The sequence below is a fragment of the Amphiura filiformis genome, chromosome 14 (assembly GCF_039555335.1).
Source record: "Amphiura filiformis chromosome 14, Afil_fr2py, whole genome shotgun sequence".
NCBI lineage: Eukaryota > Metazoa > Echinodermata > Ophiuroidea > Amphilepidida > Amphiuridae > Amphiura > Amphiura filiformis.
The window spans coordinates 65,796,309-65,803,681 of NC_092641.1; the positions used below are offsets into that span (position 1 = coordinate 65,796,309).

At 37.3% G+C, this 7,373-nt stretch overlaps 1 long non-coding RNA gene across 1 annotated transcript; it reads right to left on the reverse strand.

Annotated features, from left to right (window-relative positions):
• Positions 1-905: 905 nt before the first annotated feature.
• On the reverse strand, positions 906-6,125 carry LOC140170454 (uncharacterized). Its single transcript, XR_011861548.1, has 2 exons — positions 6,065-6,125; positions 906-1,018 (listed from the first exon to the last, which is right to left on the reverse strand). It is a non-coding gene; the product is annotated as an uncharacterized lncRNA (long non-coding RNA).
• Positions 6,126-7,373: the final 1,248 nt, after the last annotated feature.

Sequence of the window (7,373 nt, forward strand, 5' to 3'; positions counted from 1 at the left end):
TGGTCCATGGGGGCCAAAGGCGACAAATTTGAAACTGAGATAAAGGTAAAAATATGGAGTAAAAAACAATATAATACATAAGAAAATAGACATCAAAAAACTTCATAACTTTAGAACCAAGTATAGTAACTCATTATGCCTCCTTTGGCCCCATAGACCAGATCGTGTCACAAATTAGAGTGGCTGTCATCCCTGCCCCAGTTTTAAAATGTAAATAATGACCCAGTTTTTAAACTCATTTTATCTACTTATCTTAATGCCCTTTGTAATTTTGATCCATCCCCACCCAGTGTTCATAGATAATGCATTAATGTAATTAGTTGGCATAGCAATATAGAACAGCATTACTTATTCTATTCCCTTTTTATAACATAACTATAACATGACTTTGATCAATCTACCACACATGAGGATACAACGGCGTTGTTTGGCAACCACTGTTGCCATTAGCTTCCACTGCAACAGAATCAGAAGTTATACATTGATCATGAGCTCAGCAAGCAAACATTTTGCATTTATTTTTAGAGCATCTTACTATAATTCACCAGAATCTGTACATCTGTCTGTTTATCTGTCTGCCCGCCTCTTTTCTCGGAGACTAAGGGTCGCATGTTCCTCAAACTTGGTGGGTGGGTGCAGCTTGGTATGAGGAAGAACAAGTTTATATTTTTTAAGGTCAAAGGTCAAGGCGGGGTCAAGTTCAATTGAAGTCTCATTTCAAACACTTTAAATGGCAAATCTAGCCATGCCAATGTGTTGACCTTGGACTCTCAAACAAAAGTTTCCACAGTGACCATTTTGGCAGGCCTACGGTTAAGAGGTCAAAGGTCAAGAAAGGTAAAAATTTCAAATTGCCCCTATAGAGCTGAAACTTGGTGGGTGGGTGGACCTTGGGCGTCACATACCTTTTGCCTCCATATTATCCATTATGACGTCCGGTCTAGACTGAGTTGAGTTATCATAAATGCTACTGTTAGTAGTAACCAGCCTGTCACTTTCAGTTCAGTACCACTGCTATCTGATGGACAAAAAGATACCAAAATAAAATTATTAACAACAATGAACAATGAAACAAATAAAAGTTTCCACGGTGACCTTTTCGTCAGACCTACGGTTAAGAGGTCATAGGTCAAAAAAGGTAAACATTTTTAATTGCCCCTATCAGTATGAAGCTCAAACTTGGTGGGTGGGTGGACCTTGCACTAACAAATAAAAGTTTCCACGGTGACCTTTTCTTTAGACCTACGGTGAAGAGGTCATAGGTCAAAAAGGTAAAAATTTCAAATTGCCCCTATGAAGCTCAAACTTGGTGGGTGGGTGAACCTTGCACTAACAAATAAAAGTTTCCACGGTGACCTTTTCGTCAGACCTACGGTTAAGAGGTCATAGGTCAAGAAAGGTAAATACTTCAAATTGCCCCTATAGAGCTCAAACTTGGTGGGTGGGTGGACCTTGGACTAACAAACAAAAGTTTCCACGGTGACCTTTTCTTTAGACCTACGGTGAAGAGGTCATAGGTCAAAAAGGTAAAAATTTCAACTTGCCCATATGAAGCTCAAACTTGGTGGGTGGGTGAACCTTGCACTAACAAATAAAAGTTTCCACGGTGACCTTTTTCGTCAGACCTACGGTTAAGAGGTCATGGGTCAAGAAAGGTAAAAACTTCAAATTGCCCCTATAGAGCTCAAACTTGGTGGGTGGGTGGACTTTGGACTAACAAACAAAAGTTTCCACGGTGACCTTTTCTTTAGACCTACGGTGAAGAGGTCATAGATCAAAAAGGTAAAAATTTCAAATTGGCCCTATGGAGCTCAAATGTAGTGGGTGGGTGGACCTTGGACTAACAAACAAAAGTTTCCACGGTGACCTTTTGTCAGACCTACAGTTGAGAGGTCATAGGTCAAAAAACATACAAATTTCAAATTGCTCATGAAACTTGGTGGGTGGGTGTAACTTTGGCCAAGGAAGCTCAGATTTGAGAGCGAAAGTCAGGTCAAATTGCAAAAAGCTGCAATTGAGCTCATCTGTGAGGACAGTGATCCCAGCCAATGGACACACCCTGATTTTGAGATCTGCAAAAGCCAATAACCATGACAGCCGAGAACCGCGAAATACGGGTAACCGCCTAGTATATGACAATGTGCCCCTATAATTCATCCACCAAAGGGTACACATAATTATGCACCACCCTAATATGATTGTCCCAACTCCAAGGAGCGCATTTTTGATAGGTTGTGGCTAGTTTTTCTGATCCCCGGCAAACAACCTTCATGTAACCCAATTTGGCGGATACGCTGCAGCTATGGCATAACTGATGGCAACAATAGAAAGGGGCCTCATAATTAATGCCTGGGAATTAATGATGCTGTCAGTCATGCGAGACTAACAAACACGGTATATATTTATTGCTGTAGGCCTACCATGAAACCATATTATATGCATGATAGTTACTAATAGGTTTTTCTGTTGCTGAAAATATAAATACATACAAATAAAAACAATCAACAGAAATTTAATAAATAAAATTAATACATTTTGTGTAAACCAAATTTATTTTGTATTGTATTGTATTCTTTTTATTTTATTTTCTGCACTGAATCTATTGATGGCATTATAAAAGCTGGGGAACTAGATTTTGGAAATGTGAAAATCGAGGTACATATATAAATGTTTACATATTCATAAGTATACATCAAAATGTTTCCTACAATATACCTGTTTTTTAGAGCTTGGAATATTGCCAACAATTATACTTGAAAGGCAAATCCATATATTTGTCTGGTCTATTGGTGTTTGCACAAAGCAATTGATATCTTTAAATGGGGTTGAAGTTCAAATGTGACAGTGAGAATGTTGTTCTGTATTTGTATTAACATAATTAAAGCAATATGTGTGATTTTATTTTTCCAAAAAAATATAGTGGTTTTTACTATCAGATGTCATCTTTAATTTTCCCCCATCTTGCTTTGGTACTCTGACACTTGCATTAAGTATAGCAGAAGGTGTGTTGGGACTACTGATGCAAAAATTGATATACATTTAAAATAGTGTTCTCATTTGAGGAAGTTTACGAGATACAGGGTGTCCCTGAAGAACTGTGTCATCGGAAATTTAATTGTTTGGGTATTTTAACGCCACAACAAAACATAACTAACTGGTGTGGTTGATAAGAATATAAGAATTTTACGAAATCCCCTCATATTCAAACCTTTCCACGGATTCAAATATCAATGTCTAGAGTGACACCTACCAACACAAATTACACAAATAACACCTTTTCATTTGTGTATTTTCTACTTTACAATAGAGAACATGCTACTTGTGAATCTAAGATGGTGAGAATGTGATATCTTGAAAAGTGCTGTACTTTTTATATTGAAAAATAAAAAACACTGATATAAAACGGTAAAGCATGAAATGATGGCATGCATTAAAACTTCAAGAATTTTGATTCACAACATTTTCATGCACACAACTTATTTTTTCTTCCTGTAGGCCTATATATACAAATTTTGATTCACAAGATTTTCATGCACACAATATTTTTTCTTCCTGTAGGCCTATGTACAAATTTGTGAAAATATCATATCACAGAAACATGAGTTTTTTCCAAAACACAAAATTTTAATGCCGTGAAAATATCATGCTTTACAGTAAACAATAGTGAAAAGACCATAGGATTTGGGGGCTATAATGCAGGCAAAAACTCAAATATTAAGAGTTAGAAATTTCTGCTTTCATCAGTCCTTCCTTAAAGCAATAATGTGTAATTTGCTTAAAGAATAGATTTCTATTTAAATGTTAGTTTTCACTGATAGCTACTAATCACATTGTCCCCTCTTAATTTCGAGCCAAATAAATGAGATAAAACGAAGAACATTGCTATATCATTCCAGTACCTACAATGCGTGTATCAGCTCGCTGAACGTATTATTGTCATAAATATTGGCATAGTTTTACACAGCTAGGAGACGTGAGACGAATTTCGATATGCACGCAGATTATACGTCAAGACGGACATGTACAGTGCTTACAATGTGTGTATAATCTCGCCACTCGTATTATTATCATGATCATTGGCAGAGCTACATGTATGAACAAGACGTAAGACGGATAGCGATATGCATACAGTGATTCAATGTAAACCCGCACGTGATGTGTTTATTGGCACTCGATCAGTGAGCTCAGAATAAAACCGGAGATCCCCGGTTTTATTAATATTAAATTTTGCTGTAATTAAAGCACTTTGGGCTTAGTCTTTCACAGGGCATTTATGGACACCAATGGCCATTACAGTGGTGCAAAAAGTAGAAATTCAAAAAATATTGAGGGCATTGGAGCAAATCACACATTATGGCTTTAAAATACTGAAAGCTTTTGCAAAGTTGTCACATTTTAAAAATCCATGATGTATGCCTTGGATTAGGAATTTGCAAAATTTTCCTGCTTTCATGTGAAATAATTCATTATATTAAATGTATACTTGATTAAACTCCATGTATATGTTAGTTAAAGCAACTACAAACCAAAACTGAAATATTTATCCAAATCAAATAATTGATAAATTAATGAACTCTTTTTTTTGTGTGTGTAAAATTATAGGTTTAATATACTATTAATAGTGAACATACTATTTTATTTTTTGTAAATAGGTTTAATAGTGAGGGGTGGTGCAATAATTGTGCGCACCCCGGTGGTGGGCATTGGCAGGTCGAAAGTGGGGTCAATCGATTTTTGACAGGTTGAAAGGGGGGGGGGGCAAGTGATTTTTGGCACAGATATTTTGGGCACCATTTCTATATTACACCCTAAAAAGGTGTAGGAAAACATTAGGAACATGTTCAAATATGAAAAATCTTAGTGTGTAAAGGGGGGGGGGGCAAAGATTGTTTGGCACGTAAAAAGGGGAAAAAAGGGGGGAAGGGTTTTTTTTTGGCACTGTCAAGGGGGGAGGGCAAGCAATTTTTGGCAGACCACCAGCGTTTGAAATAGGGCAGGTCAGCCGGCCACTGGCCTGTAACTTTTTGGCTTGGCCGGTAACTTTTCTGACTGGCATCTAGTTGCTGGCCCGGCTGGCCGGTAACTTTTTAAGGTCAAGCCCGACTGGCCTGTAACTTTTTGAGGCATATTTCAAACACTGCATACCACTTTGAGAATTCACCACCCCGGGTGCACATAATTATTGAACAGCCCCTGAACATGCTTTAAAAGTGTTACTATTCAAATTAACTATATATGAGACTACCCAATGTACCCAAACCATGTTATTGTTAATAGCATTTTGGTCCAATGGGTTAGCATTGTGATATCACCTATATTATAATCAATGACACCAAATTCTCTTGACCCAAAAGCTGAGAGTTGAGTTGTTCACTTGGGAGTGGCCTTTGTTTCCTTGTTGTTTATCTTCAAATTTGTCTCATTCTCTTTCCATACAGGCCAACATGATTTTATAGGCTTTTTAGCCTAGCTTGAGCATTTTGTTTGAGCCTGGTCCCATCAGGACCCAAGTGTGTCTCCACACAGAGCAACCGTTAAAAACAAACGTCTCACTTGTGTTCCTTTTACGCTGTTGGGTAGCCATGATTTACATTTTTAGGGGGGGGGGGGCAAAGGGGGCAATTTTAATGAGGCATAATTTGACTAAACCGGTGAAAAACAGGCTAAAAACAAAAAAATGGCCTAAAAATATTGCGTTATCACAAAGAGCCCAACTCCTCCGCACTGTGAGGCTTGACATATGAAGTGACAACACCACAAAACGAGGCACTTACAATTGACAAAGGGGTATCATCTGTGAATAAAGATTCATGTGAAAAGGGATAATTATTAAGATCAAATCACTGAACCTAAATCAAATAGCATGCGAGAGCTTAAGTTGCTTATCAGTGGTGGACTGCCGCCCGCCACCGCCTGCCGTTTTTGAATTTTGAAAGTCTATGTTCACAGATGATACCCCTTGCCAATGAACCGTCTAGAATTTATGAGTGATGCTAAATACTATGACCAATGTGCTACATTTGTGTTATGTTATTTGCTCAGTATTAAAGTGCATTAATCTTACCATCATCCGTTGTTGGAGATGTTTTTGTTGTAGGTGTTGTTGGAGGTGCTAAAATAAAGACGACATCAATAGTCTTAAAATTGAACTATTTTACAAGATATATCAGTATGAAAATAAAGGTGTAGATTAACTCAACTGTACATTAAAATTAAAATCTGAGCCAAATTTCACACTTTTCACCAAACTTTAACAATGGTTTCACCATTCTGCAGCCCTAACAGGGTAGTTTAACCGGCCCGACCGAGTAAAGTTGAATACCTGAGTGGAAGAAGGGTCCAACTCCATTTTAGACACAGCATTTTATTGCCAGCAGACTGTTCTTCCTTATTAAGTTCCTTGTGTGTGAAAGATGAGCCAAAATCCAATCTCTAAACAGTCTTCCACGTACACATAATTATGGTTTTCATGGAAGAAAGGCCCAACTCCATGGAGTTTGGCCCTTCTTCCACAAATATTGGATTAAAGAGGAATTTTGTTCATCCATGAAATATGCTTTTCACTACAATAAACTTTCTTGCTAACGTATTACATGCTTCTACTTCTGCAATTAATGGATAATTACGGCCGGTACCAAATTTCTGTAGCTATTTATAACACATCTGCTTAGAGAACTGGCAATTGCAGTATATTAGTGGAAGAAGGGCCCAACTCCAGCTCGTATTAAGACCTGTACAATTTTGAATGTATGTTATGTTGTATGTTCATCTATTAAAGGTCCCCTGAAGATGAAAACATTCTGTATGTAAAACTTTTCCGAGTATGAAGTTTTTTCTTAATATCTCAATAACAGTTTTGATGGAGTTGCATGGGCCCTTCTTCCACTCAGGTATTCAATTAGAATGAGGCATCTCACACTCACATTAATTGTCCCATACGGAAAAAAAACCAGTGTGAGCTGTGTATGTCACCCGGGGTATGTCAAGTTGCCAGATTAATATTTTTTCATCGCCCGGTACGGTTTTACTTATATTATAGAGGCCTATATGTCAGCTTGATAAATACTTATCATTGCAGTTATGATGAAGTTCTCAAAGCATGGAACTATTAACTATAGAGTAGCCAAATTGTGCTATATAAACACACTAACACACAGTACCCCATATTCAGCTACTTCACATGTGAATTGGTGTTATGTTGAGTGGAGTATAGCTCCAACTATAACATAAAATTTGAATTTTTGATTGTACTTTTTGTGTAATGTGGACATCTTCTATGTTGTTGCATGATTTTCAATTTAATTTGCCTCATGCCTGCAATATTGATCTTTTTCATTATTTGTCTATCTTCATGAATTTGAGTGTAAACCACC